We start from the raw sequence: 10,527 nt of genomic DNA on the forward strand, positions 1-10,527 counted from the left end.
GTTTTGGTTAGTCAACCACTGATCACCAGTGATACATTGTTGCAGTAAATGAGTACAGTGAAGCAGAATGACACAATCTCCAGTATGAACATTCCGTCACGATAAGTACAAGAGCAGAAAACGGCCGCACCCTCCCCCTGCTGTGGCTCAGTAGAGAAGGCGAAGAGCTGCTTGTACTCATTCTACCTCCTGTCACGGGTTTGAATCTGGAACAAGATGATAGTCATGGCGTTTGCTGTGTTATTACAGAGAAGTGGATCTTTTTTTCTCTTATATCAGGCTGTGGAGCTCAGTTCAGAACTTCCTTGGCAGAAACCTGATATATACCAGAAGAAAGCCCTATAGCCGGGTCAGCCTCTAGCTCAGCGGTTACTTCATGGAATGACAGAATTTATTCTGAAATCCTTCGGGGTTCAAACCCCGCGGGCGCTATCTGACCTTTTTCTTTTAAATTCAGTTTCATATTTATTTTGATGTTTTTATATATGTGTATATATATATATATATATATATATATATATAGTGTATGTCTTATATATGGACTCTATGGGATTTGCACATTTTTGCACACCTTCTTTGAGGAAAAATAGGTACATTTTTCAGTGTATGCCACTCTCACCGCTTGTCAGGTGAATCTTAGCATAGAAGTGCAATATGATATTGCGTTACTTATCTCACATGGTAAACGGCATAATTAAAAAAAAATGTGTAAAAACAGAATTGTATTTTTTTGTCACCTCACTATCAAAAAAAATTTAAAAAAAGTGAACAAAATGTTGTTGGTACCCCATGATAGTACCACTAAGAACTACAATTCAACATAAGAGAAAACAAAATCTCACATACCCGATGGAGAGAAAAAGAAGAAGTTATGGGAGTCAGAAAGTGGTGCCAAAAAGCAATTTAAAAAAATTATTTTTACAGAAGTCACAGAAAAAAACATATATATTTGGTAGAATATATTTATGTGTGGGTCACTGTTACTACTGGGGACACTATGGGGGCAACTGATATTACTGCAGCCACTATGGGGGTCACTATTAGGGCTTGTTCACACAGCCATAAGCGCATTTTGATAATGCAAATGCGTTGCACATTTGAGTAGCCAAAAACAGTTACACCCACATTTTTCGGGCCACTGCGGTGTGTTTTTATGAGCGCAATCACACTGCGTATTTGCATACGACAAAAAAGAATGCAGACAGGCTTATTGAAATGGTGTGCAAATACACAGTGAATATGCACTTTGGACATGACCTCTATTATTTTGAGGATGAATGTTAAAGGGATTATTCAGGAAGCGACCACCAGGACACACAGGGGTCGGAGCGGAAGCGTTGCTCTGACCCCTGTCGGCATTTGTAATTGCAAGCTCAGTTGTTATTGAAATCAATGGGTGCTGAACTTCTAATTGCAGGCTAGGGTCCCGTTGATTTCAATGAGAGCTGCACTTGCAATTACGAGTGCTGGCCACTACAATGGGTTCAAAGCAGCGCCTCCGCTCTGACCCTGGTGTATCCTGCTGGGCCTGTCTGAATAACCCTTTTAATTAGATGAATACAACATAACAAACCCTGCTACATACACCCTAATATGGAGCCTACGACACAAAAGTGAACATTATCTAAGATATGTGGAGTATAAAATATATGTACTGTGGTGCTTAGAAGTCTGTGAATCCTTCAAAATTTTCCATATTTCTGCTTATATTTGACTAAAATCCACATAAGATTCTCACACAAGTCGTAACAGTAGATAAAGAAAACCAACTTGAGCAGGAGGACTCTTGCTTAAAATGAATGAAGAATGGTAGCTGAGTATGCGTGCCTTAGGCCATTATAGATAGATCTTCAACCAGACATTTCCTTAGCCATTGTGGGAAGTAATTCTTAAAATAGTACATTTTTATGCATACCACTAGGTGGCAGTGAGCAACTAGACAAAGTAGGCAATTGGTGTGGAGGAACCATATATTGGCCTATGTAAATCCACAGCCTCTCAGAAAGTATGGATAAAGAAGACAACATACAGTTCCTCTGGGGTGATCTGACATGTAATCCAAATATTGCAGTATTTCTGTAAAAGTTTGATGTAAAACTTTGGTAATGTGCTGCGTCTCTTTAAAAACAGGAGAGCTGTAGGCTTGAGGTTTGGGAAGGATGTATAAGAGACCCTCACTGCCTTCTCTGTGCTGCCTTTCTTTAATACAATGTTATATGGGAATTCCCCTTCTCAGTGGTAATACAGCAGGACTCCACTTGCCTGTGCCCAGCGGGAAAGCTGCAAGCACCCCCCACTACTCTCCCCACATGGCCTTTGCTTGTTTCTGCAATGAGGGAGCTTTCTCTTTTCCCTTTGCAGGCCTGCAAGATGGTGGCCACTGTTTATGTGAAGCCCAGCGGTGTAAAGATGGCGGCTTCTGGGGTTATAGGGCCGGTTACCGAGATCCTAGCCTTAGGGGGGGGGGGCAGTTATTCACCCATCGCAGCCTCTGCTACAGCAAGGGCACAATCAGCTGTGAACTGCTGAAGGAACTCTCTGTTGACTGCTGTGGCTGGCGGCGCTATGGACAGGTAAGCCCACCGAGCATCGGATATAGTGAGGAGTTGTCAGTCCAGTGCTCACCTCAGGAGGAGTCTGCAGGAGCAGCACTCAATGCGATCTGGTAAGCGGGATGACCTGGGCTCCATTGGGTGGCGGGTAACGGTAAATTTAGGTTGGCAGCACTAAGGCTTCAGGAGCTGTGGTAGGTCTTAAACTGGCGCCGTGGCTTGGCATCAAGTACAGCTCTCGGAGCACTCACCTAGGCTGGAGGAGGCCGTGGAAGCTTTGTTTGAGCACTAAGCCACGCCCCCCAAAAAGGACATTTTTAAATCGGGGCTACCATCCCACCTCAATTGATAAACGAATTACCAGAGCCACCAGGATACCCAGAAGTCAACTACTCCGATATACAGAGAAGGAAGAAAATGATCATGTACCTCTAGTAGTGACTTACAATTCACAACTAGAGGTACTAAGGAAAACTCCATCATACCCTACATAAGGATGACTGTCTGAAAACCATATTCCCGGACCCTCCACTTCTATATTACAGGCAACCTCCAAATTTGAAGAACTTTAAAATCAGGAGTGCATGAGCCTCTGACACACAAAAAGGAACTTATCCCTGTAAGGTAAGGAGCTGCAAGACCTGCTCAATTGTACGGATCGCGGACAGGATACACATCCCCACTGTGGACAGGATACAGATCCCCAACACACAGCAGGACTATAAGATCCCTGGGACATTCACATGTTCTACCTCTGATGCTGTGTACCTGATGCTGTGTAGTAAATGTCCTGTTGGGGGCTTTTATGGTAGAGAAACAGGACAAAAACTAATTGCAAGGATGAGATCTCATCGCCACACGATTAAAGAAAGAAAGACAGAATTACCTGTGGCCAAGCATTTTTCTAATCAGGGACACAACATAAAACATATGAAAGTTACTATATTAACCCTTTCCAATCCATTTATTTTTTCTCACCCTTTCTCCCCAGCTCCAAATAAATTGGAGCTGGGGAAAATGGGTGAGAAAAAATACATTTTCCCTGCACCCTCCTGAACTGACAGAGTTCAGGAGGGTGCAGGTGCTCACTGCACCGTGGAGGGACCTGCTTACCTGTCAGGCGTCTTCTGCATTCTCCTTCTGCCTCCCGACTCGGCGATCATGTGACCGCTGGGGTCAGGTGGCACATGGCGGTCACATGATCGCCGGTCCGGGAGACAGAAGGAGAACGCGCAAGACGCCGGTCAGGTAAGCAGGTCCCACAGTGCAGGCTCCCGGCTCGGAGTTCATGTGACCGCCGGGGGTCAGGTAACACCGGCGGTCACATGATCGCCGGCCGGCCGGAATCTCTATGCATTACATAGCGCTAATTGAGCGCTATGTAATGTGTAAAGGAGAAGGCAGAAAGGGTTAAAAACCCTTTCTGCCTTCTCCTAGGGAGTCCTCGATGGGGACCAGTGCACAAGTGTATCTGCACCCGATGTGTCTGCCGATCGGGTGCAGATGCACTCCTGCACTGCAGTGTCGGGCCTGCCCCGACATTGGAGCTGTGGAGGAAAATGATGATGTCGGGGCAGGCCCGACATTGGATTGGAAAGGGTTAAAAGGCAACTTCAAGTCTCAGCGTCATAGAAGAATTTGGGAGTACAAGTTTATAACTATCTTTTGACACTTTCAACACAGGCCTAAATATTTCAAGAGGATTCATGCGTGACTAGCAATTATGAGAAATCTATAGCACAGATAACACACAGGCCTGGTGACCCTCTAACACCAATTTAGGGACCATAAAACGTTCACATTCCTTACTAGTTTTCCAATTAAGTATTTACCTCTCTACTCATCCTGTTCTGGTATTGTTTTAATTGCAAATTAATCACACAATGTCTGTGCCTTTTTATATGTATGTATGCCTCTTGGGATCTATTTCATCTTGCCTGATGAAGAACCCTGAGTAAGTTTGAAAGCTTGCTGTAACACCATGTATTTTTGTTAGCCATTAAAAGGTATCATATCTACAAGATTAATTGGTTTCTCTTGCTGAGAACAATCACAAAGTTAAACAAGACAGTCTGCAGATTCAGCATCCAACAAAGCTGCTGTGATAAATTTAGAGCATTTTAACTGTCTGGTCTAAATTTGTTCTGCCTAACTATTATTACTCTGCCAAATGTAGTTTTGGTTAGTCAACCACTGTTTACCAGTGATACATTGTTGCAGTAAATGAGGACAGTGAAGCAGAATGACACAATCTCCAGTATGAACATTCTCCCTGCATTCCATTATGATATGTATAAGAGCAGACGGCGGCCGCACCCTCCCCCTGCTGTGGCTCAGTAGAGAAGGCGAGGAGCTGCGTGTACTAGTTCTACCTCCTGTCATCAGTTTGAATCTGGAGTGAGATGATAGTCATGGCGGTTGCTGCTTAATTACAGAGTAATGGATTGTTTTATTTCTCAGGCTGTGTAGCGCAGCTCAGAACTTCAAAAACCTGATAAATACCTAAACCAAGCCTGTTGATTGGGTCAGCCTCTAGCTCAGCGGTTACTTCATCGTGTGACAGAATTTATTCTGAAATCCTTTGGGGTTCAAAACCCGCGGGCGCTATCTGACCTTTTTTTTTTAATTTTTAATTCTGTCGTGTTTATTTAACACCTTAGTGACCAAGCCTGTTTGCGCCTTAATGACCAGACCAAAGTTTGGAAATCTGACATGTGTCACTTTAACATAGAATAACTCAGTAAAGGTTTTCCTTATCCAAGTGATTCTGACATTGTTTTTTCGCCACATGTTGTACTTCATTTAGGTGGTGAAAATAGTCCGATAGAATTTGTGTATATTTATTAAAAGCACCAAAATTGGGAAAATATTGAAAAATTTTTCATTTTTTCACATTTTCAAGTGCGATATCTCAAATATGTGCAAACATACTGTACAAATTCTTGATAAGATATATATTTCCATCTGTTTACTTTATTCTGGGTGCACATTAGAAAAAGTTCAGTTTTTTTTAACCATTTAAGAGACGTGCAAGTTTAACATTGATTTTCAGCATTTTGAGGAACACTTTATTTTACGGCACAAAGCCAAGATTACAAAGGCTCATAGGTGTCAGAATGATAGTTACCCCCACAAATGACCCCATTTTAAAAACTACACCCCTTAATGTATTCACTGAGGGGGGTCAGGAGTATTTTTACCCCACAGATTTTTTTCAGGAATTAATGCAATTTAGAGGAGAAACAATAAAATTTAATGTTTTTGCAAATATGCTATTTAAAAGATGGGATTTTTTTTTCTATAATGCACATGAAAATGCGTATTTGCACCCAAAATGGATACCCCCATTTGTCCTGTGTTCAGAAACATACCCATTGTTGCCCTAATCTGGTGTCCGTATGCACAACAGGGTCCAAACCAAAAAGAGCAGACGGTGACTTTCAGAACAGTCATTTTGCTCGAAGGCGATTTCAGCCCCATTGCCCAATTGTAGAGCCCTTGATGGACCAAAATGATATAGAACCCCCACAAATGACCCCATTTTGAAAACTAGAACTCTTAATGAGTTTATCTAGGGGTGTTCTGCGCATTTTGACCCCACGGTTTTTAAATGAATCTAAGCAAAGCAGAAGGAAAAAATTACGATTTTCATTTTTTTGTCAATCATGTCACTTTTAAACCCGTTCTTTTTGTACAGCATACATGTGAATGAAGACCTGCACCCCAAAATGGATACCCCTGTTTGTCCCTTGCTCAGAAACATACCCACTGTGGCCCTAAAATTATGTCCGTATTCACAATGGGGCCCAAAACGAAAGGAGCAGCCGGTGGCTTTTAGAACAGACATTTTGCGTGAAGGCGTTTTAGGCCCCATTGCCCACTTGTAGAGCCCTTGAGAGGCCAAAACGACAGACGACCCCCACAAATGACCCCATTTTGAAAACTAGACCATTTAATGCATACACCTAGGGGTGTACTGTATATGTTAACCCCACAGTTTTTGAATGAATCTGAGCAAAGCAGATGGAAAAAATAACAATTTTAATTTTTTTGGCAGTTGTGTCATTTTAAAAACATTTTTTTTTGTATAGCGTACATAAGAATGAAAAAGTTTACCCCAAAATGGATACCCCCGTTTGTCCCGTTTTCAGAGACATACCCATTGTGGCCTTAATATTATGTCTGTATGCACAACGGGACTCAAAAGAAAGGTGCATCAAACTTCAACTGTGTCTTAAATTTTACGTGATCGCCATTATCTATTGGATAACGGCGATCACGTGACCGGAAACGACTCACTGCAGCCCTCAGTCACTGCTCCAGCCTCTTGGCTACATTTAGTAGCCAGGAGCAAGGAGACTTTGAATTTCCAGGGCCCTCAACAACTTTTGCGCTTGTGTCCACCATTTTGCTAATTGGCACATGCGCCAAAGTTGGGGAAAGGTCCGTGGATAAAGATCCCGTCGGGGGACGTCGCCTGAGGCCTTAGGTACGTAATTTCACCTTCCTTCACGAATCTGATCTGTGATTGGAGGTGAAATTTTCACTTCTTTTACTTTTACGTGATCGCCGTTTTCAATTGGAAAACGGCGATCATGTGACCAGGAACTGCGTTTTGCAGGCACTGATGAAATCTCCAGGCTCTCGGCTACGTTTGGTAGCCAGGAGCAGGGAGATTTTAAATTACCCTGGCAATCTGTGCCTTTTGCACATGCGTCCGCCATCTTGGCGGAGGGCACGTGTGCTGAAGCCGTGGTGAAGTCCACGGATAAATGCGGTGCCTTAGGTACGTTATTTCATCTCCCCTTACGGATATGATCCGTGAGGGGAGATGAAACGTAAACTTTTTTTTCTTTTTTTTAAACTTTTTAAAAACTTTTTTTTACTTTAGCGATCATGTGACCGGGAACTGCATAAAGTGGCTCCCGGTGACATCCCTCTGCTCTCCGCTACACATGGGAGCCGAGAGCAGAAGAATTTTTAAATTTCCCAGGCCGCGCGCGCCTTCTAAGCGCACACCCGACGTATGACGTCTGGCGCGCATGCGCAGAAGGCGCCAACGGGACCTGGAGGCTGGGACACCGCCGGTCATCGCGGAGAAGTACTTTCAGCTGCCCCGATAGATCCGATCCACCGGGGCAGTTGAATCTTTCACTTTTTAAAAACTTTTTATTAACTTTTATATGACCGCCGGTCATCGTGGAGAAGGCGGGTGAGTACTTTCAGCTGTCCCGATGGATCCGATCCACCAGGGCAGTTGAATCTTTCACTTTTTAAAAACTTTTTATTAACTTTTATATGATCACCAGCATTCGGTAAATGCTGGCGATCATGTGACCGGGGGACGGAACCCGCGGCCCGGAATGGAAGCTACAGGTTGCCAGCTACCTCCCGGAGCCGGTAACATGGAGCTGCCACGTCCTCAGCTTGCAGGGGCTTAATCCCTGCAGGAAACATATTTCTACGTCCTTAGGGAATAAGGCCCAGCAAGTGAGGATGTAAAAAGTCTATGGGCTGGTCGTTAAGGGGTTAAATGTTACTCTAAGTGTATGTATGTAGTGCATATCTTATATATGAACTTTATAGGATTTGCAAATTTTGGCATACACCTTCTCTGCAGAAAAATGAGTACCTTTTTGAGGGTATGCCCCTTAACGAATTCATCTAGAGGGGTGCTGCGTATTTTTACCCCAGAGTTTTTGAATGAATCTGAGCAAAGCAGAAGAAAAAAAGCAGAATAAAGATTTTCACTTTTTGGGCAATGGTGTCATTTTAAAAAGAGTTTTTTTTTTACTTCAGCACACACATGAATGAACACTTTCACCCCAAAATGGATACCCGTGTTTGTTCTGTGTTCAGAAACATACCCATTGTGGCCCTAATCTTATGTCCATATGCATAACGGGGCCCAAACCGAAAGGAGCATTAAACTTCAACTGTTTTAACTTTATGTGATTGCCATTATCCATTGGATAACGGCGATCACGTGACTCGGTCAGTGCTCCAGTCTCTCGACTACCTTTAGGCCGCCTGTCCACAGGCGATGCGGCTTCGCCGCGGGAGCCGCCGCCTAGGAGCAGGAGCCGCCGGCGATTTTCCGCAGGTCAGCCCTATCTAATAAATAGGCTGACTGCAGAGAATCGCAATGATTCTCCGCTCGTGGACAGGTGCCGGCGCTTTCCATAGCAATGCTATGGAAATCATCGGCCAGCATGATTTGCCAGTGGTTTACCGTCGGCAAATAAACTACCGTGGACAGGGGGCCTTAGCAGTTAGGAGCAAGGAGACTTTAAATTTCCTGGGCCCTCCCCGGCTTTTGCGCTTGCGTCTGCCATGTTGCCGATGGGTGCATGCACCAAGCTTGGGGAAAGGTCCGCGGATAAAGAGCCCGTCAGATCAAATCTGTGACGGGAGGTGAAACTTTTAAAACTTTTTTTTACTTTTATGTGATCACCATTTGCTATTGGAAAATGGCGATCACGTGACAAGTGACCATGTACTGTGGCTTCCCGTGAAATCTCCGGGCTCTTGGCTACGTTTCGAAGCCAGAAGCAGGGAGATTTTAAATTACCCTGGCAATCCGTGGTTTTTGCAAATGCGTCCGCCATTTTGGCAGCGAGCGTGTGCGCAAAAGCCATGGTCAGGTCTGCGGATAAATCTGGGGGCCTTAGGTACGTAATTTCATCTCTCCTGATGGATATGACCCGTGAGGAGAGATGAAACTTAAACTTTAAAGAAAACATTTTTTTTACTTTACATGATTGCTGTTATCCATTCGATAGCAGCGATCATGTGATTGGGAACCGCATACAGCGGATCCCAGCGATATCTCTCTGCTCTGGACTACACATGTTAGCTGGGAGACCAAGAGATTTTAAATTTCCTGGGCCGCATGCCCTTCTGTGCACGTGCCTGACGTATGACGTCTGGCGCGCATGTGCAGAAGGCGCCGTCGAGACCAGGAGGCCAGAACACGGCGGGACATCGCAGAGGACAGGGGTAAATGCTTTCAGGTGCCCGGGAAGACAGCTCCAGGTTGTCGGCTCCCTCCGGTAGCCGGCAGCATGGAGCTGTCACATCCACAGCTTGCCACAGGTAACATGTTTTTACGTCCCTGGGGATTAAAGCCCAGCAAGCTAGGATGTAAAAACACTATGGGGTGGTCACTAAGGGGTTAAGAAAAGGTAAAGTTTGGATAGCTGACGAGCGGGACAAGAGATTTGCAACGATTTTACATAAACATGAGCATTCAAAAGAAATGTTCTAAAGACTATTATGGAGAAGTATATTATTTGTATCCTAAAAAACTAATGCTGACTGAATATGTAACGAAGACAGTGAAGCCGAGTGACACAATCTGCACTGAGAACATTAACCTTGTGTTCAGAAGGTTGCCGCACCCTCCTTCTGCTGTGGCTCAGTAAGAAAGGCGAGGAGCTGCTTGTACTAGTTCTATGTCCTGTCACCGGTTTGAATCTGGAGTGAGATGATAGTCATGGCGTTTGCTGCGTTATTACAGAAAAGTTGATCTTTTGTTTCTCTAATATCAGGCTGTGTAATGCAGCGCAGAACGTCCTTGTCACAAACCTGAAATATACCTGAAGAAAGCCCTACAGCTGGGTTAGCCTTTAGCTCAGCGGTTACTTCATGGCATAACAGACTTAAACTCTGTAACTCCTTCGGGGTTCAAAACCCGCGGGCGCTATCTGACCTTTTTGTTTTTTAACTCTGTCATGTTTCTTTTGATGTTACTAGAAGTGTATATATGTAGTGTATACCCTATATATGAACTCTTTGGGACTTGAAAATTTTGGCACACACCTTCTTTGCAGAAAAATGTATACTTTTTTCAGTGTATGCCACTCTCACCTCTTGTCAGGTGAATCTCAACAAAAAAGTACAGTATGATATTGCGTTATTTATCCCATATGGGGAGCGGCGTAAGTAGACAAAATTCTGTAAAAAAGTTTTTCTG

Source organism: Eleutherodactylus coqui, chromosome 10 (genome assembly GCF_035609145.1).
Source record: "Eleutherodactylus coqui strain aEleCoq1 chromosome 10, aEleCoq1.hap1, whole genome shotgun sequence".
Classification (NCBI taxonomy): domain Eukaryota; kingdom Metazoa; phylum Chordata; class Amphibia; order Anura; family Eleutherodactylidae; genus Eleutherodactylus; species Eleutherodactylus coqui.